Genomic DNA, 25,800 nt, shown 5'->3' with positions numbered 1-25,800 from the left:
GGAGATGGTGGACGGGGCCTGAAAAGGCCTTGTGTGCACTGACCCCAGCATTCAAACCTTCGCCAGCTAGGGAGGAACGCACCTGGAGACCATCTCAGAACGGGCACAAAACTAGCTTCTGGGAGCTGCATTCGTGAAAGTGAAACTCTCCTGGGGAAACCAAGCTCAGCTCCCATGCGTGTTTGCTCAGGAAAGCAGTGCTTGCTGGTTTCTCCCCTAGCCCTGAGCTCGCCCTATGGCAGAGGATTGTCTGGGCTGCTTCCTCCTCCCTGTGCACCGTTGCAATTCTGGTAGACGCCGGAGCTGGAAACCACCTCCAAACGTGCTCCCCTTCGGGGAGAAAGCCGATGCGGCCTGAAACGGCCTTGTGTGCACTGGCCCCATCACCCCACACTTCGCCAGCTAGGGAGGGACCCACCTAGGGCCCATCACAGAAAAGGCACAAACTAGCTTCAGGGAGCAACATTCGTGAAAGTGAAACACTTCGCGGGAACCCAAGCTCAGCCACAATGCGTGTTTGCTCAGGTAAGAAATGCTTGTGGTTTCTCCCTTAGCCCTGTGCTCGCCATAGCACCAAGGAGGGTCTGGGCTGCCTCCAGCTCCCTGTGCACTGGTGCTTTGCTGGAGGTCTAAGGAGCTGGAAACCACCTCCAAACGTGCTCTCCTTCATGGCGAAGGCGGATGTGGCCTGAAAAGGCCTTGTGTGCCCTGGCCCCTGCACCCCACCCTTCGCCAGCTAGGGAGGGACCCACCTAGGGCCCACCTCAAAAACGGCACAAAACGAGCTTCTGGGAGCTGCATTCGCGAAAGTGAAACTCTCCTCGGGAAACCAAGCTCAGCCCCAATGCGTGTGTGCTCAGGAAAGCAGCGCTTGTGGTTTCCACGCTAGCCCTGTTTTCGCCCTAGGGCCAAGGAGGGTCCGGGCTGCCTCCCACTCCCTGTGCACTGGTGCTCTGCTGGTGGTCTGAGGAGATGGAAAACACCTCCAAACGTGCTCTCTTTTGAGGGGAAGGTGGATGGGGCCTGAAAAGGCCTTGTGTGCACTGGCCCCAGCATCCCACCCTTCGCCAGCTAGGGAGGGACCCACCTAGGGCCCCTCTCAGAAATGGCACAAAACTAGCTTCTCGGAGCTGCATTTGCGAAAGTGAAAGTCTCCTTGGGAAACCAAGCTCGACTCCAATGCGTGTTTGTTCAGGAAAGCAGTGCTTGCTGGTTTCTCCCCTAGCCCTGTGCGCGCCCTAGGGCCTAGGAGGGTCTGGGCTGCCTCCCGCTCCCTGTGCACCAGTGCTTTTCTGGTGGTCGCCTGACTGCGAAGCAACTCCAAACGGGCTCTCCTTTGGGGAGAATGTGGATGGGGCCTGAAAAGGTCTTGTGTGCACTGTCCCCAGCATCACTCCCTTCGCCAGCTAGGGAGGGACCCACCTAGGGCCCATCTCAGAAAAGGCACAAAACTAGTTTCTCGGAGCTGCTTTTGCGAGAGTGAAACTCTCCGCGGGAAACCAAGCTCGGCCCCAATGCGTGTTTGCTCAGGAAAGCAGTGCTTGCTGGTTTCTCCCTTAGCCCTCTGCTCGCCATAGGGCCAAGGAGGGTCTGGCCTGCCTTCAGCTCCCTGTACACTGGTGCATTGCTGGTTGTCTAAGGAGCTGGAAACCACCTCCAAACGTGCTGTCCTTCAGGGAGATGGTGGACGGGGCCTGAAAAGGCCTTGTGTGCACTGACCCCAGCATTCAAACCTTCGCCAGCTAGGGAGGAACGCACCTGGAGACCATCTCAGAACGGGCACAAAACTAGCTTCTGGGAGCTGCATTCGTGAAAGGGAAACTCTCCTGGGGAAACCAAGCTCAGCTCCCATGCGGGTTTGCTCAGGAAAGCAGTGCTTGCTGGTTTCTCCCCTAGCCCTGAGCTCGCCCTATGGCAGAGGATTGTCTGGGCTGCTTCCTCCTCCCTGTGCACCGTTGCAATTCTGGTAGACGCCGGAGCTGGAAACCACCTCCAAACGTGCTCCCCTTCGGGGAGAAAGCCGATGCGGCCTGAAACGGCCTTGTGTGCACTGGCCCCATCACCCCACACTTCGCCAGCTAGGGAGGGACCCACCTAGGGCCCATCACAGAAAAGGCACAAACTAGCTTCAGGGAGCAACATTCGTGAAAGTGAAACACTTCGCGGGAACCCAAGCTCAGCCACAATGCGTGTTTGCTCAGGTAAGAAATGCTTGTGGTTTCTCCCTTAGCCCTGTGCTCGCCATAGCACCAAGGAGGGTCTGGGCTGCCTCCAGCTCCCTGTGCACTGGTGCTTTGCTGGAGGTCTAAGGAGCTGGAAACCACTCCAAACGTGCTCTCCTTCATGGCGAAGGCGGATGTGGCCTGAAAAGGCCTTGTGTGCCCTGGCCCCTGCACCCCACCCTTCGCCAGCTAGGGAGGGACCCACCTAGGGCCCACCTCAAAAACGGCACAAAACGAGCTTCTGGGAGCTGCATTCGCGAAAGTGAAACTCTCCTCGGGAAACCAAGCTCAGCCCCAATGCGTGTGTGCTCAGGAAAGCAGCGCTTGTGGTTTTCCCCGCTAGCCCTGTTCTCGCTCGCCCTAGGGCCAAGGAGGGTCCGGGCTGCCTCCCACTCCCTGTGCACTGGTGCTCTGCTGGTGGTCTGAGGAGATGGAAAACACCTCCAAACGTGCTCTCTTTTGAGGGGAAGGTGGATGGGGCCTGAAAAGGCCTTGTGTGCACTGGCCCCAGCATCCCACCCTTCGCCAGCTAGGGAGGGACCCACCTAGGGCCCCTCTCAGAAATGGCACAAGACTAGCTTCTCGGAGCTGCATTTGCGAAAGTGAAAGTCTCCTTGGGAAACCAAGCTCGACTCCAATGCGTGTTTGTTCAGGAAAGCAGTGCTTGCTGGTTTCTCCCCTAGCCCTGTGCGCGCCCTAGGGCCTAGGAGGGTCTGGGCTGCCTCCCGCTCCCTGTGCACCAGTGCTTTTCTGGTGGTCGCCTGACTGGGAAGCAACTCCAAACGGGCTCTCCTTTGGGGAGAATGTGGATGGGGCCTGAAAAGGTCTTGTGTGCACTGTCCCCAGCATCACTCCCTTCGCCAGCTAGGGAGGGACCCACCTAGGGCCCATCTCAGAAAAGGCACAAAACTAGTTTCTCGGAGCTGCTTTTGCGAGAGTGAAACTCTCCGCGGGAAACCAAGCTCGGCCCCAATGCGTGTTTGCTCAGGAAAGCAGTGCTTGCTGGTTTCTCCCTTAGCCCTCTGCTCGCCATAGGGCCAAGGAGGGTCTGGCCTGCCTTCAGCTCCCTGTACACTGGTGCATTGCTGGTTGTCTAAGGAGCTGGAAACCACCTCCAAACGTGCTGTCCTTCAGGGAGATGGTGGACGGGGCCTGAAAAGGCCTTGTGTGCACTGACCCCAGCATTCAAACCTTCGCCAGCTAGGGAGGAACGCACCTGGAGACCATCTCAGAACGGGCACAAAACTAGCTTCTGGGAGCTGCATTCGTGAAAGGGAAACTCTCCTGGGGAAACCAAGCTCAGCTCCCATGCGTGTTTGCTCAGGAAAGCAGTGCTTTCTGGTTTCTCCCCTAGCCCTGAGCTCGCCCTATGGCAGAGGATTGTCTGGGCTGCTTCCTCCTCCCTGTGCACCGTTGCAATTCTGGTAGACGCCGGAGCTGGAAACCACCTCCAAACGTGCTCCCCTTCGGGGAGAAAGCCGATGCGGCCTGAAACGGCCTTGTGTGCACTGGCCCCATCACCCCACACTTCGCCAGCTAGGGAGGGACCCACCTAGGGCCCATCACAGAAAAGGCACAAACTAGCTTCAGGGAGCAACATTCGTGAAAGTGAAACACTTCGCGGGAACCCAAGCTCAGCCACAATGCGTGTTTGCTCAGGTAAGAAATGCTTGTGGTTTCTCCCTTAGCCCTGTGCTCGCCATAGCACCAAGGAGGGTCTGGGCTGCCTCCAGCTCCCTGTGCACTGGTGCTTTGCTGGAGGTCTAAGGAGCTGGAAACCACCTCCAAACGTGCTCTCCTTCATGGCGAAGGCGGATGTGGCCTGAAAAGGCCTTGTGTGCCCTGGCCCCTGCACCCCACCCTTCGCCAGCTAGGGAGGGACCCACCTAGGACCCACCTCAAAAACGGCACAAAACGAGCTTCTGGGAGCTGCATTCGCGAAAGTGAAACTCTCCTCGGGAAACCAAGCTCAGCCCCAATGCGTGTGTGCTCAGGAAAGCAGCGCTTGTGGTTTTCCCCGCTAGCCCTGTTCTCGCTCGCCCTAGGGCCAAGGAGGGTCCGGGCTGCCTCCCACTCCCTGTGCACTGGTGCTCTGCTGGTGGTCTGAGGAGATGGAAAACACCTCCAAACGTGCTCTCTTTTGAGGGGAAGGTGGATGGGGCCTGAAAAGGCCTTGTGTGCACTGGCCCCAGCATCCCACCCTTCGCCAGCTAGGGAGGGACCCACCTAGGGCCCCTCTCAGAAATGGCACAAAACTAGCTTCTCGGAGCTGCATTTGCGAAAGTGAAAGTCTCCTTGGGAAACCAAGCTCGACTCCAATGCGTGTTTGTTCAGGAAAGCAGTGCTTGCTGGTTTCTCCCCTAGCCCTGTGCGCGCCCTAGGGCCTAGGAGGGTCTGGGCTGCCTCCCGCTCCCTGTGCACCAGTGCTTTTCTGGTGGTCGCCTGACTGGGAAGCAACTCCAAACGGGCTCTCCTTTGGGGAGAATGTGGATGGGGCCTGAAAAGGTCTTGTGTGCACTGTCCCCAGCATCACTCCCTTCGCCAGCTAGGGAGGGACCCACCTAGGGCCCATCTCAGAAAAGGCACAAAACTAGTTTCTCGGAGCTGCTTTTGCGAGAGTGAAACTCTCCGCGGGAAACCAAGCTCGGCCCCAATGCGTGTTTGCTCAGGAAAGCAGTGCTTGCTGGTTTCTCCCTTAGCCCTCTGCTCGCCATAGGGCCAAGGAGGGTCTGGCCTGCCTTCAGCTCCCTGTACACTGGTGCATTGCTGGTTGTCTAAGGAGCTGGAAACCACCTCCAAACGTGCTGTCCTTCAGGGAGATGGTGGACGGGGCCTGAAAAGGCCTTGTGTGCACTGACCCCAGCATTCAAACCTTCGCCAGCTAGGGAGGAACGCACCTGGAGACCATCTCAGAACGGGCACAAAACTAGCTTCTGGGAGCTGCATTCGTGAAAGGGAAACTCTCCTGGGGAAACCAAGCTCAGCTCCCATGCGTGTTTGCTCAGGAAAGCAGTGCTTGCTGGTTTCTCCCCTAGCCCTGAGCTCGCCCTATGGCAGAGGATTGTCTGGGCTGCTTCCTCCTCCCTGTGCACCGTTGCAATTCTGGTAGACGCCGGAGCTGGAAACCACCTCCAAACGTGCTCCCCTTCGGGGAGAAAGCCGATGCGGCCTGAAACGGCCTTGTGTGCACTGGCCCCATCACCCCACACTTCGCCAGCTAGGGAGGGACCCACCTAGGGCCCATCACAGAAAAGGCACAAACTAGCTTCAGGGAGCAACATTCGTGAAAGTGAAACACTTCGCGGGAACCCAAGCTCAGCCACAATGCGTGTTTGCTCAGGTAAGAAATGCTTGTGGTTTCTCCCTTAGCCCTGTGCTCGCCATAGCACCAAGGAGGGTCTGGGCTGCCTCCAGCTCCCTGTGCACTGGTGCTTTGCTGGAGGTCTAAGGAGCTGGAAACCACCTCCAAACGTGCTCTCCTTCATGGCGAAGGCGGATGTGGCCTGAAAAGGCCTTGTGTGCCCTGGCCCCTGCACCCCACCCTTCGCCAGCTAGGGAGGGACCCACCTAGGGCCCACCTCAAAAACGGCACAAAACGAGCTTCTGGGAGCTGCATTCGCGAAAGTGAAACTCTCCTCGGGAAACCAAGCTCAGCCCCAATGCGTGTGTGCTCAGGAAAGCAGCGCTTGTGGTTTTCCCCGCTAGCCCTGTTCTCGCTCGCCCTAGGGCCAAGGAGGGTCCGGGCTGCCTCCCACTCCCTGTGCACTGGTGCTCTGCTGGTGGTCTGAGGAGATGGAAAACACCTCCAAACGTGCTCTCTTTTGAGGGGAAGGTGGATGGGGCCTGAAAAGGCCTTGTGTGCACTGGCCCCAGCATCCCACCCTTCGCCAGCTAGGGAGGGACCCACCTAGGGCCCCTCTCAGAAATGGCACAAGACTAGCTTCTCGGAGCTGCATTTGCGAAAGTGAAAGTCTCCTTGGGAAACCAAGCTCGACTCCAATGCGTGTTTGTTCAGGAAAGCAGTGCTTGCTGGTTTCTCCCCTAGCCCTGTGCGCGCCCTAGGGCCTAGGAGGGTCTGGGCTGCCTCCCGCTCCCTGTGCACCAGTGCTTTTCTGGTGGTCGCCTGACTGGGAAGCAACTCCAAACGGGCTCTCCTTTGGGGAGAATGTGGATGGGGCCTGAAAAGGTCTTGTGTGCACTGTCCCCAGCATCACTCCCTTCGCCAGCTAGGGAGGGACCCACCTAGGGCCCATCTCAGAAAAGGCACAAAACTAGTTTCTCGGAGCTGCTTTTGCGAGAGTGAAACTCTCCGCGGGAAACCAAGCTCGGCCCCAATGCGTGTTTGCTCAGGAAAGCAGTGCTTGCTGGTTTCTCCCTTAGCCCTCTGCTCGCCATAGGGCCAAGGAGGGTCTGGCCTGCCTTCAGCTCCCTGTACACTGGTGCATTGCTGGTTGTCTAAGGAGCTGGAAACCACCTCCAAACGTGCTGTCCTTCAGGGAGATGGTGGACGGGGCCTGAAAAGGCCTTGTGTGCACTGACCCCAGCATTCAAACCTTCGCCAGCTAGGGAGGAACGCACCTGGAGACCATCTCAGAACGGGCACAAAACTAGATTCTGGGAGCTGCATTCGTGAAAGGGAAACTCTCCTGGGGAAACCAAGCTCAGCTCCCATGCGTGTTTGCTCAGGAAAGCAGTGCTTGCTGGTTTCTCCCCTAGCCCTGAGCTCGCCCTATGGCAGAGGATTGTCTGGGCTGCTTCCTCCTCCCTGTGCACCGTTGCAATTCTGGTAGACGCCGGAGCTGGAAACCACCTCCAAACGTGCTCCCCTTCGGGGAGAAAGCCGATGCGGCCTGAAACGGCCTTGTGTGCACTGGCCCCATCACCCCACACTTCGCCAGCTAGGGAGGGACCCACCTAGGGCCCATCACAGAAAAGGCACAAACTAGCTTCAGGGAGCAACATTCGTGAAAGTGAAACACTTCGCGGGAACCCAAGCTCAGCCACAATGCGTGTTTGCTCAGGTAAGAAATGCTTGTGGTTTCTCCCTTAGCCCTGTGCTCGCCATAGCACCAAGGAGGGTCTGGGCTGCCTCCAGCTCCCTGTGCACTGGTGCTTTGCTGGAGGTCTAAGGAGCTGGAAACCACCTCCAAACGTGCTCTCCTTCATGGCGAAGGCGGATGTGGCCTGAAAAGGCCTTGTGTGCCCTGGCCCCTGCACCCCACCCTTCGCCAGCTAGGGAGGGACCCACCTAGGGCCCACCTCAAAAACGGCACAAAACGAGCTTCTGGGAGCTGCATTCACGAAAGTGAAACTCTCCTCGGGAAACCAAGCTCAGCCCCAATGCGTGTGTGCTCAGGAAAGCAGCGCTTGTGGTTTTCCCCGCTAGCCCTGTTCTCGCCCTAGGGCCAAGGAGGGTCCGGGCTGCCTCCCACTCCCTGTGCACTGGTGCTCTGCTGGTGGTCTGAGGAGATGGAAAACACCTCCAAACGTGCTCTCTTTTGAGGGGAAGGTGGATGGGGCCTGAAAAGGCCTTGTGTGCACTGGCCCCAGCATCCCACCCTTCGCCAGCTAGGGAGGGACCCACCTAGGGCCCCTCTCAGAAATGGCACAAAACTAGCTTCTCGGAGCTGCATTTGCGAAAGTGAAAGTCTCCTTGGGAAACCAAGCTCGACTCCAATGCGTGTTTGTTCAGGAAAGCAGTGCTTGCTGGTTTCTCCCCTAGCCCTGTGCGCGCCCTAGGGCCTAGGAGGGTCTGGGCTGCCTCCCGCTCCCTGTGCACCAGTGCTTTTCTGGTGGTCGCCTGACTGGGAAGCAACTCCAAACGGGCTCTCCTTTGGGGAGAATGTGGATGGGGCCTGAAAAGGTCTTGTGTGCACTGTCCCCAGCATCACTCCCTTCGCCAGCTAGGGAGGGACCCACCTAGGGCCCATCTCAGAAAAGGCACAAAACTAGTTTCTCGGAGCTGCTTTTGCGAGAGTGAAACTCTCCGCGGGAAACCAAGCTCGGCCCCAATGCGTGTTTGCTCAGGAAAGCAGTGCTTGCTGGTTTCTCCCTTAGCCCTCTGCTCGCCATAGGGCCAAGGAGGGTCTGGCCTGCCTTCAGCTCCCTGTACACTGGTGCATTGCTGGTTGTCTAAGGAGCTGGAAACCACCTCCAAACGTGCTGTCCTTCAGGGAGATGGTGGACGGGGCCTGAAAAGGCCTTGTGTGCACTGACCCCAGCATTCAAACCTTCGCCAGCTAGGGAGGAACGCACCTGGAGACCATCTCAGAACGGGCACAAAACTAGCTTCTGGGAGCTGCATTCGTGAAAGGGAAACTCTCCTGGGGAAACCAAGCTCAGCTCCCATGCGTGTTTGCTCAGGAAAGCAGTGCTTGCTGGTTTCTCCCCTAGCCCTGAGCTCGCCCTATGGCAGAGGATTGTCTGGGCTGCTTCCTCCTCCCTGTGCACCGTTGCAATTCTGGTAGACGCCGGAGCTGGAAACCACCTCCAAACGTGCTCCCCTTCGGGGAGAAAGCCGATGCGGCCTGAAACGGCCTTGTGTGCACTGGCCCCATCACCCCACACTTCGCCAGCTAGGGAGGGACCCACCTAGGGCCCATCACAGAAAAGGCACAAACTAGCTTCAGGGAGCAACATTCGTGAAAGTGAAACACTTCGCGGGAACCCAAGCTCAGCCACAATGCGTGTTTGCTCAGGTAAGAAATGCTTGTGGTTTCTCCCTTAGCCCTGTGCTCGCCATAGCACCAAGGAGGGTCTGGGCTGCCTCCAGCTCCCTGTGCACTGGTGCTTTGCTGGAGGTCTAAGGAGCTGGAAACCACCTCCAAACGTGCTCTCCTTCATGGCGAAGGCGGATGTGGCCTGAAAAGGCCTTGTGTGCCCTGGCCCCTGCACCCCACCCTTCGCCAGCTAGGGAGGGACCCACCTAGGGCCCACCTCAAAAACGGCACAAAACGAGCTTCTGGGAGCTGCATTCGCGAAAGTGAAACTCTCCTCGGGAAACCAAGCTCAGCCCCAATGCGTGTGTGCTCAGGAAAGCAGCGCTTGTGGTTTTCCCCGCTAGCCCTGTTCTCGCTCGCCCTAGGGCCAAGGAGGGTCCGGGCTGCCTCCCACTCCCTGTGCACTGGTGCTCTGCTGGTGGTCTGAGGAGATGGAAAACACCTCCAAACGTGCTCTCTTTTGAGGGGAAGGTGGATGGGGCCTGAAAAGGCCTTGTGTGCACTGGCCCCAGCATCCCACCCTTCGCCAGCTAGGGAGGGACCCACCTAGGGCCCCTCTCAGAAATGGCACAAAACTAGCTTCTCGGAGCTGCATTTGCGAAAGTGAAAGTCTCCTTGGGAAACCAAGCTCGACTCCAATGCGTGTTTGTTCAGGAAAGCAGTGCTTGCTGGTTTCTCCCCTAGCCCTGTGCGCGCCCTAGGGCCTAGGAGGGTCTGGGCTGCCTCCCGCTCCCTGTGCACCAGTGCTTTTCTGGTGGTCGCCTGACTGGGAAGCAACTCCAAACGTGCTCTCCTTTGGGGAGAATGTGGATGGGGCCTGAAAAGGTCTTGTGTGCACTGTCCCCAGCATCACTCCCTTCGCCAGCTAGGGAGGGACCCACCTAGGGCCCATCTCAGAAAAGGCACAAAACTAGTTTCTCGGAGCTGCTTTTGCGAGAGTGAAACTCTCCGCGGGAAACCAAGCTCGGCCCCAATGCGTGTTTGCTCAGGAAAGCAGTGCTTGCTGGTTTCTCCCTTAGCCCTCTGCTCGCCATAGGGCCAAGGAGGGTCTGGCCTGCCTTCAGCTCCCTGTACACTGGTGCATTGCTGGTTGTCTAAGGAGCTGGAAACCACCTCCAAACGTGCTGTCCTTCAGGGAGATGGTGGACGGGGCCTGAAAAGGCCTTGTGTGCACTGACCCCAGCATTCAAACCTTCGCCAGCTAGGGAGGAACGCACCTGGAGACCATCTCAGAACGGGCACAAAACTAGCTTCTGGGAGCTGCATTCGTGAAAGTGAAACTCTCCTGGGGAAACCAAGCTCAGCTCCCATGCGTGTTTGCTCAGGAAAGCAGTGCTTTCTGGTTCCTCCCCTAGCCCTGAGCTCGCCCTATGGCAGAGGATTGTCTGGGCTGCTTCCTCCTCCCTGTGCACCGTTGCAATTCTGGTAGACGCCGGAGCTGGAAACCACCTCCAAACGTGCTCCCCTTCGGGGAGAAAGCCGATGCGGCCTGAAACGGCCTTGTGTGCACTGGCCCCATCACCCCACACTTCGCCAGCTAGGGAGGGACCCACCTAGGGCCCATCACAGAAAAGGCACAAACTAGCTTCAGGGAGCAACATTCGTGAAAGTGAAACACTTCGCGGGAACCCAAGCTCAGCCACAATGCGTGTTTGCTCAGGTAAGAAATGCTTGTGGTTTCTCCCTTAGCCCTGTGCTCGCCATAGCACCAAGGAGGGTCTGGGCTGCCTCCAGCTCCCTGTGCACTGGTGCTTTGCTGGAGGTCTAAGGAGCTGGAAACCACCTCCAAACGTGCTCTCCTTCATGGCGAAGGCGGATGTGGCCTGAAAAGGCCTTGTGTGCCCTGGCCCCTGCACCCCACCCTTCGCCAGCTAGGGAGGGACCCACCTAGGACCCACCTCAAAAACGGCGCAAAACGAGCTTCTGGGAGCTGCATTCGCGAAAGTGAAACTCTCCTCGGGAAACCAAGCTCAGCCCCAATGCGTGTGTGCTCAGGAAAGCAGCGCTTGTGGTTTTCCCCGCTAGCCCTGTTCTCGCCCTAGGGCCAAGGAGGGTCCGGGCTGCCTCCCACTCCCTGTGCACTGGTGCTCTGCTGGTGGTCTGAGGAGATGGAAAACACCTCCAAACGTGCTCTCTTTTGAGGGGAAGGTGGATGGGGCCTGAAAAGGCCTTGTGTGCACTGGCCCCAGCATCCCACCCTTCGCCAGCTAGGGAGGGACCCACCTAGGGCCCCTCTCAGAAATGGCACAAAACTAGCTTCTCGGAGCTGCATTTGCGAAAGTGAAAGTCTCCTTGGGAAACCAAGCTCGACTCCAATGCGTGTTTGTTCAGGAAAGCAGTGCTTGCTGGTTTCTCCCCTAGCCCTGTGCGCGCCCTAGGGCCTAGGAGGGTCTGGGCTGCCTCCCGCTCCCTGTGCACCAGTGCTTTTCTGGTGGTCGCCTGACTGGGAAGCAACTCCAAACGTGCTCTCCTTTGGGGAGAATGTGGATGGGGCCTGAAAAGGTCTTGTGTGCACTGTCCCCAGCATCACTCCCTTCGCCAGCTAGGGAGGGACCCACCTAGGGCCCATCTCAGAAAAGACACAAAACTAGTTTCTCGGAGCTGCTTTTGCGAGAGTGAAACTCTCCACGGGAAACCAAGCTCGGCCCCAATGCGTGTTTGCTCAGGAAAGCAGTGCTTGCTGGTTTCTCCCTTAGCCCTCTGCTCTCCATAGGGCCAAGGAGGGTCTGGCCTGCCTTCAGCTCCCTGTACACTGGTGCATTGCTGGTTGTCTAAGGAGCTGGAAACCACCTCCAAACGTGCTGTCCTTCAGGGAGATGGTGGACGGGGCCTGAAAAGGCCTTGTGTGCACTGACCCCAGCATTCAAACCTTCGCCAGCTAGGGAGGAACGCACCTGGAGACCATCTCAGAACGGGCACAAAACTAGCTTCTGGGAGCTGCATTCGTGAAAGTGAAACTCTCCTGGGGAAACCAAGCTCAGCTCCCATGCGTGTTTGCTCAGGAAAGCAGTGCTTGCTGGTTTCTCCCCTAGCCCTGAGCTCGCCCTATGGCAGAGGATTGTCTGGGCTGCTTCCTCCTCCCTGTGCACCGTTGCAATTCTGGTAGACGCCGGAGCTGGAAACCACCTCCAAACGTGCTCCCCTTCGGGGAGAAAGCCGATGCGGCCTGAAACGGCCTTGTGTGCACTGGCCCCATCACCCCACACTTCGCCAGCTAGGGAGGGACCCACCTAGGGCCCATCACAGAAAAGGCACAAACTAGCTTCAGGGAGCAACATTCGTGAAAGTGAAACACTTCGCGGGAACCCAAGCTCAGCCACAATGCGTGTTTGCTCAGGTAAGAAATGCTTGTGGTTTCTCCCTTAGCCCTGTGCTCGCCATAGCACCAAGGAGGGTCTGGGCTGCCTCCAGCTCCCTGTGCACTGGTGCTTTGCTGGAGGTCTAAGGAGCTGGAAACCACCTCCAAACGTGCTCTCCTTCATGGCGAAGGCGGATGTGGCCTGAAAAGGCCTTGTGTGCCCTGGCCCCTGCACCCCACCCTTCGCCAGCTAGGGAGGGACCCACCTAGGGCCCACCTCAAAAACGGCACAAAACGAGCTTCTGGGAGCTGCATTCGCGAAAGTGAAACTCTCCTCGGGAAACCAAGCTCAGCCCCAATGCGTGTGTGCTCAGGAAAGCAGCGCTTGTGGTTTTCCCCGCTAGCCCTGTTCTCGCCCTAGTGCCAAGGAGGGTCCGGGCTGCCTCCCACTCCCTGTGCACTGGTGCTCTGCTGGTGGTCTGAGGAGATGGAAAACACCTCCAAACGTGCTCTCTTTTGAGGGGAAGGTGGATGGGGCCTGAAAAGGCCTTGTGTGCACTGGCCCCAGCATCCCACCCTTCGCCAGCTAGGGAGGGACCCACCTAGGGCCCCTCTCAGAAATGGCACAAAACTAGCTTCTCGGAGCTGCATTTGCGAAAGTGAAAGTCTCCTTGGGAAACCAAGCTCGACTCCAATGCGTGTTTGTTCAGGAAAGCAGTGCTTGCTGGTTTCTCCCCTAGCCCTGTGCGCGCCCTAGGGCCTAGGAGGGTCTGGGCTGCCTCCCGCTCCCTGTGCACCAGTGCTTTTCTGGTGGTCGCCTGACTGGGAAGCAACTCCAAACGTGCTCTCCTTTGGGGAGAATGTGGATGGGGCCTGAAAAGGTCTTGTGTGCACTGTCCCCAGCATCACTCCCTTCGCCAGCTAGGGAGGGACCCACCTAGGGCCCATCTCAGAAAAGGCACAAAACTAGTTTCTCGGAGCTGCTTTTGCGAGAGTGAAACTCTCCGCGGGAAACCAAGCTCGGCCCCAATGCGTGTTTGCTCAGGAAAGCAGTGCTTGCTGGTTTCTCCCTTAGCCCTCTGCTCGCCATAGGGCCAAGGAGGGTCTGGCCTGCCTTCAGCTCCCTGTACACTGGTGCATTGCTGGTTGTCTAAGGAGCTGGAAACCACCTCCAAACGTGCTGTCCTTCAGGGAGATGGTGGACGGGGCCTGAAAAGGCCTTGTGTGCACTGACCCCAGCATTCAAACCTTCGCCAGCTAGGGAGGAACGCACCTGGAGACCATCTCAGAACGGGCACAAAACTAGCTTCTGGGAGCTGCATTCGTGAAAGTGAAACTCTCCTGGGGAAACCAAGCTCAGCTCCCATGCGTGTTTGCTCAGGAAAGCAGTGCTTTCTGGTTTCTCCCCTAGCCCTGAGCTCGCCCTATGGCAGAGGATTGTCTGGGCTGCTTCCTCCTCCCTGTGCACCGTTGCAATTCTGGTAGACGCCGGAGCTGGAAACCACCTCCAAACGTGCTCCCCTTCGGGGAGAAAGCCGATGCGGCCTGAAACGGCCTTGTGTGCACTGGCCCCATCACCCCACACTTCGCCAGCTAGGGAGGGACCCACCTAGGGCCCATCACAGAAAAGGCACAAACTAGCTTCAGGGAGCAACATTCGTGAAAGTGAAACACTTCGCGGGAACCCAAGCTCAGCCACAATGCGTGTTTGCTCAGGTAAGAAATGCTTGTGGTTTCTCCCTTAGCCCTGTGCTCGCCATAGCACCAAGGAGGGTCTGGGCTGCCTCCAGCTCCCTGTGCACTGGTGCTTTGCTGGAGGTCTAAGGAGCTGGAAACCACCTCCAAACGTGCTCTCCTTCATGGCGAAGGCGGATGTGGCCTGAAAAGGCCTTGTGTGCCCTGGCCCCTGCACCCCACCCTTCGCCAGCTAGGGAGGGACCCACCTAGGACCCACCTCAAAAACGGCGCAAAACGAGCTTCTGGGAGCTGCATTCGCGAAAGTGAAACTCTCCTCGGGAAACCAAGCTCAGCCCCAATGCGTGTGTGCTCAGGAAAGCAGCGCTTGTGGTTTTCCCCGCTAGCCCTGTTCTCGCCCTAGGGCCAAGGAGGGTCCGGGCTGCCTCCCACTCCCTGTGCACTGGTGCTCTGCTGGTGGTCTGAGGAGATGGAAAACACCTCCAAACGTGCTCTCTTTTGAGGGGAAGGTGGATGGGGCCTGAAAAGGCCTTGTGTGCACTGGCCCCAGCATCCCACCCTTCGCCAGCTAGGGAGGGACCCACCTAGGGCCCCTCTCAGAAATGGCACAAAACTAGCTTCTCGGAGCTGCATTTGCGAAAGTGAAAGTCTCCTTGGGAAACCAAGCTCGACTCCAATGCGTGTTTGTTCAGGAAAGCAGTGCTTGCTGGTTTCTCCCCTAGCCCTGTGCGCGCCCTAGGGCCTAGGAGGGTCTGGGCTGCCTCCCGCTCCCTGTGCACCAGTGCTTTTCTGGTGGTCGCCTGACTGGGAAGCAACTCCAAACGTGCTCTCCTTTGGGGAGAATGTGGATGGGGCCTGAAAAGGTCTTGTGTGCACTGTCCCCAGCATCACTCCCTTCGCCAGCTAGGGAGGGACCCACCTAGGGCCCATCTCAGAAAAGACACAAAACTAGTTTCTCGGAGCTGCTTTTGCGAGAGTGAAACTCTCCACGGGAAACCAAGCTCGGCCCCAATGCGTGTTTGCTCAGGAAAGCAGTGCTTGCTGGTTTCTCCCTTAGCCCTCTGCTCTCCATAGGGCCAAGGAGGGTCTGGCCTGCCTTCAGCTCCCTGTACACTGGTGCATTGCTGGTTGTCTAAGGAGCTGGAAACCACCTCCAAACGTGCTGTCCTTCAGGGAGATGGTGGACGGGGCCTGAAAAGGCCTTGTGTGCACTGACCCCAGCATTCAAACCTTCGCCAGCTAGGGAGGAACGCACCTGGAGACCATCTCAGAACGGGCACAAAACTAGCTTCTGGGAGCTGCATTCGTGAAAGTGAAACTCTCCTGGGGAAACCAAGCTCAGCTCCCATGCGGGTTTGCTCAGGAAAGCAGTGCTTGCTGGTTTCTCCCCTAGCCCTGAGCTCGCCCTATGGCAGAGGATTGTCTGGGCTGCTTCCTCCTCCCTGTGCACCGTTGCAATTCTGGTAGACGCCGGAGCTGGAAACCACCTCCAAACGTGCTCCCCTTCGGGGAGAAAGCCGATGCGGCCTGAAACGGCCTTGTGTGCACTGGCCCCATCACCCCACACTTCGCCAGCTAGGGAGGGACCCACCTAGGGCCCATCACAGAAAAGGCACAAACTAGCTTCAGGGAGCAACATTCGTGAAAGTGAAACACTTCGCGGGAACCCAAGCTCAGCCACAATGCGTGTTTGCTCAGGTAAGAAATGCTTGTGGTTTCTCCCTTAGCCCTGTGCTCGCCATAGCACCAAGGAGGGTCTGGGCTGCCTCCAGCTCCCTGTGCACTGGTGCTTTGCTGGAGGTCTAAGGAGCTGGAAACCACCTCCAAACGTGCTCTCCTTCATGGCGAAGGCGGATGTGGCCTGAAAAGGCCTTGTGTGCCCTGGCCCCTGCACCCCACCCTTCGCCAGCTAGGGAGGGACCCACCTAGGACCCACCTCAAAAACGGCGCAAAACGAGCTTCTGGGAGCTGCATTCGCGAAAGTGAAACTCTCCTCGGGAAACCAAGCTCAGCCCCAATGCGTGTGTGCTCAGGAAAGCAGCGCTTGTGGTTTTCCCCGCTAGCCCTGTTCTGGCCCTAGGGCCAAGGAGGGTCCGGGCTGCCTCCCACTCCCTGTGCACTGGTGCTCTGCTGGTGGTCTGAGGAGATGGAAAACACCTCCAAACGTGCTCTCTTTTGAGGGGAAGGTGGATGGGGCCTGAAAAGGCCTTGTGTGCACTGGCCCCAGCATCCCACCCTTCGCCAGCTAGGGAGGGACCCACCTAGGGCCCCTCTCAGAAATGGCACAAAACTAGCTTCTCGGAGCTGCATTTGCGAAAGTGAAAGTCTCCTTGGGAAACCAAGCTCGACTCCAATGCGTGTTTGTTCAGGAAAGCAGTGCTTGCTGGTTTCTCCCCTAGCCCTGTGCGCGCCCTAGGGCCTAGGAGGGTCTGGGCTGCCTCCCGCTCCCTGTGCACCAGTGCTTTTCTGGTGGTCGCCTGACTGGGAAGCAACTCCAAACGGGCTCTCCTTTGGGGAGAATGTGGATGGGGCCTGAAAAGGTCTTGTGTGCACTGTCCCCAGCATCACTCCCTTCGCCAGCTAGGGAGGGACCCACCTAGGGCCCATCTCAGAAAAGGCACAAAACTAGTTTCTCGGAGCTGCTTTTGCGAGAGTGAAACTCTCCGCGGGAAACCAAGCTCGGCCCCAATGCGTGTTTGCTCAGGAAAGCAGTGCTTGCTGGTTTCTCCCTTAGCCCTCTGCTCGCCATAGGGCCAAGGAGGGTCTGGCCTGCCTTCAGCTCCCTGTACACTGGTGCATTGCTGGTTGTCTAAGGAGCTGGAAACCACCTCCAAACGTGCTGTCCTTCAGGGAGATGGTGGACGGGGCCTGAAAAGGCCTTGTGTGCACTGACCCCAGCATTCAAACCTTCGCCAGCTAGGGAGGAACGCACCTGGAGACCATCTCAGAACGGGCACAAAACTAGATTCTGGGAGCTGCATTCGTGAAAGTGAAACTCTCCTGGGGAAACCAAGCTCAGCTCCCATGCGGGTTTGCTCAGGAAAGCAGTGCTTGCTGGTTTCTCCCCTAGCCCTGAGCTCGCCCTATGGCAGAGGATTGTCTGGGCTGCTTCCTCCTCCCTGTGCACCGTTGCAATTCTGGTAGACGCCGGAGCTGGAAACCACCTCCAAACGTGCTCCCCTTCGGGGAGAAAGCCGATGCGGCCTGAAACGGCCTTGTGTGCACTGGCCCCATCACCCCACACTTCGCCAGCTAGGGAGGGACCCACCTAGGGCCCATCACAGAAAAGGCACAAACTAGCTTCAGGGAGCAACATTCGTGAAAGTGAAACACTTCGCGGGAACCCAAGCTCAGCCACAATGCGTGTTTGCTCAGGTAAGAAATGCTTGTGGTTTCTCCCTTAGCCCTGTGCTCGCCATAGCACCAAGGAGGGTCTGGGCTGCCTCCAGCTCCCTGTGCACTGGTGCTTTGCTGGAGGTCTAAGGAGCTGGAAACCACCTCCAAACGTGCTCTCCTTCATGGCGAAGGCGGATGTGTGTGTGCCCTGGCCCCTGCACCCCACCCTTCGCCAGCTAGGGAGGGACCCACCTAGGACCCACCTCAAAAACGGCGCAAAACGAGCTTCTGGGAGCTGCATTCGCGAAAGTGAAACTCTCCTCGGGAAACCAAGCTCAGCCCCAATGCGTGTGTGCTCAGGAAAGCAGCGCTTGTGGTTTTCCCCGCTAGCCCTGTTCTCGCCCTAGGGCCAAGGAGGGTCCGGGCTGCCTCCCACTCCCTGTGCACTGGTGCTCTGCTGGTGGTCTGAGGAGATGGAAAACACCTCCAAACGTGCTCTCTTTTGAGGGGAAGGTGGATGGGGCCTGAAAAGGCCTTGTGTGCACTGGCCCCAGCATCCCACCCTTCGCCAGCTAGGGAGGGACCCACCTAGGGCCCCTCTCAGAAATGGCACAAAACTAGCTTCTCGGAGCTGCATTTGCGAAAGTGAAAGTCTCCTTGGGAAACCAAGCTCGACTCCAATGCGTGTTTGTTCAGGAAAGCAGTGCTTGCTGGTTTCTCCCCTAGCCCTGTGCGCGCCCTAGGGCCTAGGAGGGTCTGGGCTGCCTCCCGCTCCCTGTGCACCAGTGCTTTTCTGGTGGTCGCCTGACTGGGAAGCAACTCCAAACGTGCTCTCCTTTGGGGAGAATGTGGATGGGGCCTGAAAAGGTCTTGTGTGCACTGTCCCCAGCATCACTCCCTTCGCCAGCTAGGGAGGGACCCACCTAGGGCCCATCTCAGAAAAGGCACAAAACTAGTTTCTCGGAGCTGCTTTTGCGAGAGTGAAACTCTCCGCGGGAAACCAAGCTCGGCCCCAATGCGTGTTTGCTCAGGAAAGCAGTGCTTGCTGGTTTCTCCCTTAGCCCTCTGCTCGCCATAGGGCCAAGGAGGGTCTGGCCTGCCTTCAGCTCCCTGTACACTGGTGCATTGCTGGTTGTCTAAGGAGCTGGAAACCACCTCCAAACGTGCTGTCCTTCAGGGAGATGGTGGACGGGGCCTGAAAAGGCCTTGTGTGCACTGACCCCAGCATTCAAACCTTCGCCAGCTAGGGAGGAACGCACCTGGAGACCATCTCAGAACGGGCACAAAACTAGCTTCTGGGAGCTGCATTCGTGAAAGTGAAACTCTCCTGGGGAAACCAAGCTCAGCTCCCATGCGTGTTTGCTCAGGAAAGCAGTGCTTGCTGGTTTCTCCCCTAGCCCTGAGCTCGCCCTATGGCAGAGGATTGTCTGGGCTGCTTCCTCCTCCCTGTGCACCGTTGCAATTCTGGTAGACGCCGGAGCTGGAAACCACCTCCAAACGTGCTCCCCTTCGGGGAGAAAGCCGATGCGGCCTGAAACGGCCTTGTGTGCACTGGCCCCATCACCCCACACTTCGCCAGCTAGGGAGGGACCCACCTAGGGCCCATCACAGAAAAGGCACAAACTAGCTTCAGGGAGCAACATTCGTGAAAGTGAAACACTTCGCGGGAACCCAAGCTCAGCCACAATGCGTGTTTGCTCAGGTAAGAAATGCTTGTGGTTTCTCCCTTAGCCCTGTGCTCGCCATAGCACCAAGGAGGGTCTGGGCTGCCTCCAGCTCCCTGTGCACTGGTGCTTTGCTGGAGGTCTAAGGAGCTGGAAACCACCTCCAAACGTGCTCTCCTTCATGGCGAAGGCGGATGTGGCCTGAAAATGCCTTGTGTGCCCTGGCCCTTGCACCCCACCCTTCGCCAGCTAGGGAGGGACCCACCTAGGACCCACCTCAAAAACGGCACAAAACGAGCTTCTGGGAGCTGCATTCGCGAAAGTGAAACTCTCCTCGGGAAACCAAGCTCAGCCCCAATGCGTGTGTGCTCAGGAAAGCAGCGCTTGTGGTTTCCCCGCTAGCCCTGTTCTGGCCCTAGGGCCAAGGAGGGTCCGGGCTGCCTCCCACTCCCTGTGCACTGGTGCTCTGCTGGTGGTCTGAGGAGATGGAAAACACCTCCAAACGTGCTCTCTTTTGAGGGGAAGGTGGATGGGGCCTGAAAAGGCCTTGTGTGCACTGGCCCCAGCATCCCACCCTTCGCCAGCTAGGGAGGGACCCACCTAGGGCCCCTCTCAGAAATGGCACAAAACTAGCTTCTCGGAGCTGCATTTGCGAAAGTGAAAGTCTCCTTGGGAAACCAAGCTCGACTCCAATGCGTGTTTGTTCAGGAAAGCAGTGCTTGCTGGTTTCTCCCCTAGCCCTGTGCGCGCCCTAGGGCCTAGGAGGGTCTGGGCTGCCTCCCGCTCCCTGTGCACCAGTGCTTTTCTGGTGGTCGCCTGACTGGGAAGCAACTCCAAACGGGCTCTCCTTTGGGGAGAATGTGGATGGGGCCTGAAAAGGTCTTGTGTGCACTGTCCCCAGCATCACTCCCTTCGCCAGCTAGGGAGGGACCCACCTAGGGCCCATCTCAGAAAAGGCACAAAACTAGTTTCTCGGAGCTGCTTTTGCGAGAGTGAAACTCTCCGCGGGAAACCAAGCTCGGCCCCAATGCGTGTTTGCTCAGGAAAGCAGTGCTTGCTGGTTTCTCCCTTAGCCCTCTGCTCGCCATAGGGCCAAGGAGGGTCTGGCCTGCCTTCAGCTCCCTGTACACTGGTGCATTGCTGGTTGTCTAAGGAGCTGGAAACCACCTCCAAACGTGCTGTCCTTCAGGGAGATGGTGGACGGGGCCTGAAAAGGCCTTGTGTGCACTGACCCCAGCATTCAAACCTTCGCCAGCTAGGGAGGAACGCACCTGGAGACCATCTCAGAACGGGCACAAAACTAGATTCTGGGAGCTGCATTCGTGAAAGTGAAACTCTCCTGGGGAAACCAAGCTCAGCTCCCATGCGGGTTTGCTCAGGAAAGCAGTGCTTGCTGGTTTCTCCCCTAGCCCTGAGCTCGCCCTATGGCAGAGGATTGTCTGGGCTGCTTCCTCCTCCCTGTGCACCGTTGCAATTCTGGTAGACGCCGGAGCTGGAAACCACCTCCAAACGTGCTCCCCTTCGGGGAGAAAGCCGATGCGGCCTGAAACGGCCTTGTGTGCACTGGCCCCATCACCCCACACTTCGCCAGCTAGGGAGGGACCCACCTAGGGCCCATCACAGAAAAGGCACAAACTAGCTTCAGGGAGCAACATTCGTGAAAGTGAAACACTTCGCGGGAACCCAAGCTCAGCCACAATGCGTGTTTGCTCAGGTAAGAAATGCTTGTGGTTTCTCCCTTAGCCCTGTGCTCGCCATAGCACCAAGGAGGGTCTGGGCTGCCTCCAGCTCCCTGTGCACTGGTGCTTTGCTGGAGGTCTAAGGAGCTGGAAACCACCTCCAAACGTGCTCTCCTTCATGGCGAAGGCGGATGTGGCCTGAAAAGGCCTTGTGTGCCCTGGCCCCTGCACCCCACCCTTCGCCAGCTAGGGAGGGACCCACCTAGGACCCACCTCAAAAACGGCGCAAAACGAGCTTCTGGGAGCTGCATTCGCGAAAGTGAAACTCTCCTCGGGAAACCAAGCTCAGCCCCAATGCGTGTGTGCTCAGGAAAGCAGCGCTTGTGGTTTTCCCCGCTAGCCCTGTTCTCGCCCTAGGGCCAAGGAGGGTCCGGGCTGCCTCCCACTCCCTGTGCACTGGTGCTCTGCTGGTGGTCTGAGGAGATGGAAAACACCTCCAAACGTGCTCTCTTTTGAGGGGAAGGTGGATGGGGCCTGAAAAGGCCTTGTGTGCACTGGCCCCAGCATCCCACCCTTCGCCAGCTAGGGAGGGACCCACCTAGGGCCCCTCTCAGAAATGGCACAAAACTAGCTTCTCGGAGCTGCATTTGCGAAAGTGAAAGTCTCCTTGGGAAACCAAGCTCGACTCCAATGCGTGTTTGTTCAGGAAAGCAGTGCTTGCTGGTTTCTCCCCTAGCCCTGTGCGCGCCCTAGGGCCTAGGAGGGTCTGGGCTGCCTCCCGCTCCCTGTGCACCAGTGCTTTTCTGGTGGTCGCCTGACTGGGAAGCAACTCCAAACGTGCTCTCCTTTGGGGAGAATGTGGATGGGGCCTGAAAAGGTCTTGTGTGCACTGTCCCCAGCATCACTCCCTTCGCCAGCTAGGGAGGGACCCACCTAGGGCCCATCTCAGAAAAGGCACAAAACTAGTTTCTCGGAGCTGCTTTTGCGAGAGTGAAACTCTCCGCGGGAAACCAAGCTCGGCCCCAATGCGTGTTTGCTCAGGAAAGCAGTGCTTGCTGGTTTCTCCCTTAGCCCTCTGCTCGCCATAGGGCCAAGGAGGGTCTGGCCTGCCTTCAGCTCCCTGTACGCTGGTGCATTGCTGGTTGTCTAAGGAGCTGGAAACCACCTCCAAACGTGCTGTCCTTCAGGGAGATGGTGGACGGGGCCTGAAAAGGCCTTGTGTGCACTGACCCCAGCATTCAAACCTTCGCCAGCTAGGGAGGAACGCACCTGGAGACCATCTCAGAACGGGCACAAAACTAGCTTCTGGGAGCTGCATTCGTGAAAGTGAAACTCTCCTGGGGAAACCAAGCTCAGCTCCCATGCGTGTTTGCTCAGGAAAGCAGTGCTTGCTGGTTTCTCCCCTAGCCCTGAGCTCGCCCTATGGCAGAGGATTGTCTGGGCTGCTTCCTCCTCCCTGTGCACCGTTGCAATTCTGGTAGACGCCGGAGCTGGAAACCACCTCCAAACGTGCTCCCCTTCGGGGAGAAAGCCGATGCGGCCTGAAACGGCCTTGTGTGCACTGGCCCCATCACCCCACACTTCGCCAGCTAGGGAGGGACCCACCTAGGGCCCATCACAGAAAAGGCACAAACTAGCTTCAGGGAGCAACATTCGTGAAAGTGAAACACTTCGCGGGAACCCAAGCTCAGCCACAATGCGTGTTTGCTCAGGTAAGAAATGCTTGTGGTTTCTCCCTTAGCCCTGTGCTCGCCATAGCACCAAGGAGGGTCTGGGCTGCCTCCAGCTCCCTGTGCACTGGTGCTTTGCTGGAGGTCTAAGGAGCTGGAAACCACCTCCAAACGTGCTCTCCTTCATGGCGAAGGCGGATGTGGCCTGAAAAGGCCTTGTGTGCCCTGGCCCTTGCACCCCACCCTTCGCCAGCTAGGGAGGGACCCACCTAGGACCCACCTCAAAAACGGCACAAAACGAGCTTCTGGGAGCTGCATTCGCGAAAGTGAAACTCTCCTCGGGAAACCAAGCTCAGCCCCAATGCGTGTGTGCTCAGGAAAGCAGCGCTTGTGGTTTCCCCGCTAGCCCAGTTCTGGCCCTAGGGCCAAGGAGGGTCCGGGCTGCCTCCCACTCCCTGTGCACTGGTGCTCTGCTGGTGGTCTGAGGAGATGGAAAACACCTCCAAACGTGCTCTCTTTTGAGGGGAAGGTGGATGGGGCCTGAAAAGGCCTTGTGTGCACTGGCCCCAGCATCCCACCCTTCGCCAGCTAGGGAGGGACCCACCTAGGGCCCCTCTCAGAAATGGCACAAAACTAGCTTCTCGGAGCTGCATTTGCGAAAGTGAAAGTCTCCTTGGGAAACCAAGCTCGACTCCAATGCGTGTTTGTTCAGGAAAGCAGTGCTTGCTGGTTTCTCCCCTAGCCCTGTGCGCGCCCTAGGGCCTAGGAGGGTCTGGGCTGCCTCCCGCTCCCTGTGCACCAGTGCTTTTCTGGTGGTCGCCTGACTGGGAAGCAACTCCAAAGTGCTCTCCTTTGGGGAGAATGTGGATGGGGCCTGAAAAGGTCTTGTGTGCACTGTCCCCAGCATCACTCCCTTCGCCAGCTAGGGAGGGACCCACCTAGGGCCCATCTCAGAAAAGGCACAAAACTAGTTTCTCGGAGCTGCTTTTGCGAGAGTGAAACTCTCCGCGGGAAACCAAGCTCGGCCCCAATGCGTGTTTGCTCAGGAAAGCAGTGCTTGCTGGTTTCTCCCTTAGCCCTCTGCTCGCCATAGGGCCAAGGAGGGTCTGGCCTGCCTTCAGCTCCCTGTACACTGGTGCATTGCTGGTTGTCTAAGGAGCTGGAAACCACCTCCAAACGTGCTGTCCTTCAGGGAGATGGTGGACGGGGCCTGAAAAGGCCTTGTGTGCACTGACCCCAGCATTCAAACCTTCGCCAGCTAGGGAGGAACGCACCTGGAGACCATCTCAGAACGGGCACAAAACTAGCTTCTGGGAGCTGCATTCGTGAAAGTGAAACTCTCCTGGGGAAACCAAGCTCAGCTCCCATGCGTGTTTGCTCAGGAAAGCAGTGCTTGCTGGTTTCTCCCCTAGCCCTGAGCTCGCCCTATGGCAGAGGATTGTCTGGGCTGCTTCCTCCTCCCTGTGCACCGTTGCAATTCTGGTAGACGCCGGAGCTGGAAACCACCTCCAAACGTGCTCCCCTTCGGGGAGAAAGCCGATGCGGCCTGAAACGGCCTTGTGTGCACTGGCCCCATCACCCCACACTTCGCCAGCTAGGGAGGGACCCACCTAGGGCCCATCACAGAAAAGGCACAAACTAGCTTCAGGGAGCAACATTCGTGAAAGTGAAACACTTCGCGGGAACCCAAGCTCAGCCACAATGCGTGTTTGCTCAGGTAAGAAATGCTTGTGGTTTCTCCCTTAGCCCTGTGCTCGCCATAGCACCAAGGAGGGTCTGGGCTGCCTCCAGCTCCCTGTGCACTGGTGCTTTGCTGGAGGTCTAAGGAGCTGGAAACCACCTCCAAACGTGCTCTCCTTCATGGCGAAGGCGGATGTGGCCTGAAAAGGCCTTGTGTGCCCTGGCCCCTGCACCCCACCCTTCGCCAGCTAGGGAGGGACCCACCTAGGACCCACCTCAAAAACGGCACAAAACGAGCTTCTGGGAGCTGCATTCGCGAAAGTGAAACTCTCCTCGGGAAACCAAGCTCAGCCCCAATGCGTGTGTGCTCAGGAAAGCAGCGCTTGTGGTTTCCCCGCTAGCCCAGTTCTGGCCCTAGGGCCAAGGAGGGTCCGGGCTGCCTCCCACTCCCTGTGCACTGGTGCTCTGCTGGTGGTCTGAGGAGATGGAAAACACCTCCAAACGTGCTCTCTTTTGAGGGGAAGGTGGATGGGGCCTGAAAAGGCCTTGTGTGCACTGGCCCCAGCATCCCACCCTTCGCCAGCTAGGGAGGGACCCACCTAGGGCCCCTCTCAGAAATGGCACAAAACTAGCTTCTCGGAGCTGCATTTGCGAAAGTGAAAGTCTCCTTGGGAAACCAAGCTCGACTCCAATGCGTGTTTGTTCAGGAAAGCAGTGCTTGCTGGTTTCTCCCCTAGCCCTGTGCGCGCCCTAGGGCCTAGGAGGGTCTGGGCTGCCTCCCGCTCCCTGTGCACCAGTGCTTTTCTGGTGGTCGCCTGACTGGGAAGCAACTCCAAACGTGCTCTCCTTTGGGGAGAATGTGGATGGGGCCTGAAAAGGTCTTGTGTGCACTGTCCCCAGCATCACTCCCTTCGCCAGCTAGGGAGGGACCCACCTAGGGCCCATCTCAGAAAAGGCACAAAACTAGTTTCTCGGAGCTGCTTTTGCGAGAGTGAAACTCTCCGCGGGAAACCAAGCTCGGCCCCAATGCGTGTTTGCTCAGGAAAGCAGTGCTTGCTGGTTTCTCCCTTAGCCCTCTGCTCGCCATAGGGCCAAGGAGGGTCTGGCCTGCCTTCAGCTCCCTGTACACTGGTGCATTGCTGGTTGTCTAAGGAGCTGGAAACCACCTCCAAACGTGCTGTCCTTCAGGGAGATGGTGGACGGGGCCTGAAAAGGCCTTGTGTGCACTGACCCCAGCATTCAAACCTTCGCCAGCTAGGGAGGAACGCACCTGGAGACCATCTCAGAACGGGCACAAAACTAGCTTCTGGGAGCTGCATTCGTGAAAGTGAAACTCTCCTGGGGAAACCAAGCTCAGCTCCCATGCGGGTTTGCTCAGGAAAGCAGTGCTTGCTGGTTTCTCCCCTAGCCCTGAGCTCGCCCTATGGCAGAGGATTGTCTGGGCTGCTTCCTCCTCCCTGTGCACCGTTGCAATTCTGGTAGACGCCGGAGCTGGAAACCACCTCCAAACGTGCTCCCCTTCGGGGAGAAAGCCGATGCGGCCTGAAACGGCCTTGTGTGCACTGGCCCCATCACCCCACACTTCGCCAGCTAGGGAGGGACCCACCTAGGGCCCATCACAGAAAAGGCACAAACTAGCTTCAGGGAGCAACATTCGTGAAAGTGAAACACTTCGCGGGAACCCAAGCTCAGCCACAATGCGTGTTTGCTCAGGTAAGAAATGCTTGTGGTTTCTCCCTTAGCCCTGTGCTCGCCATAGCACCAAGGAGGGTCTGGGCTGCCTCCAGCTCCCTGTGCACTGGTGCTTTGCTGGAGGTCTAAGGAGCTGGAAACCACC

This window comes from Sus scrofa, chromosome 1 (assembly GCF_054392235.1).
Source record: "Sus scrofa isolate SSC_HxYL_T2T_F1_AM1 chromosome 1, Sscrofa_HxYL_maternal_Yorkshire_Landrace_v2.0, whole genome shotgun sequence".
NCBI lineage: Eukaryota > Metazoa > Chordata > Mammalia > Artiodactyla > Suidae > Sus > Sus scrofa.
The sequence above is the reverse complement of the archived record's forward strand: the minus strand, read 5'-3'. Positions refer to the sequence as shown.